The following is a 610-nucleotide window of genomic DNA, read 5'->3' as shown; positions in this document are numbered from 1 at the left end:
CCCCCTTGCCAAGTACCCTGGCCCTGAGCAGGATCACACTCTGGGGACAAGGAATGGTAGGAGACACCCATCCCTCCCAGGGCACCCTGACACCAACGGAGGGAGGATGAGGAGCTGGGGATGGATGGGGTCACCCATGAATGTCCCCCCTGTGCACACCGGGGGGTCTGGCTCTGCAGCATCCCCATCCCCTCCTTGCCTGAGGGGGACAGCTCGGGCCCAAAGGCAGTAAGGAGTGGGGCTGGGGGGTGCAATCCTCCAGGCATTGCTCCGGGCATTTTGCAGGGGAGCAGGACATGTGGGGTGGGCTGCAGGATGGGGGGACACCCTGTGTTCTGTCCCTGCCTGTCCAGGCCACTACGTGCACTTCGACACCAGGGTGCTGGGCCCTGGGGGCACCACTGCCCGGCTGGAGAGCCAGCACCTGCCTGCTGCTGCCGACTCCTGCCTGCGGTTCTGGTACCACATGGACATCCCGGAGCACCTCTGTAAGCACTGCAGAGGCAGGGAGGAGGTGCTGTCCCTGGGGAGGGCGTCATGAGCCCACGATGGGGGCAGGGGGCTTGGTCAAGGGGCTGCAAAATCCCTCCCCACCCCTGGGACCCTGGCC

The sequence above is a fragment of the Phaethon lepturus genome, unplaced genomic scaffold, assembly GCF_000687285.1.
Source record: "Phaethon lepturus isolate BGI_N335 unplaced genomic scaffold, ASM68728v1 scaffold33982, whole genome shotgun sequence".
In the NCBI taxonomy this organism is placed as follows: Eukaryota; Metazoa; Chordata; class Aves; order Phaethontiformes; family Phaethontidae; genus Phaethon; species Phaethon lepturus.
Note: the sequence above shows the minus strand (reverse complement) of the source record.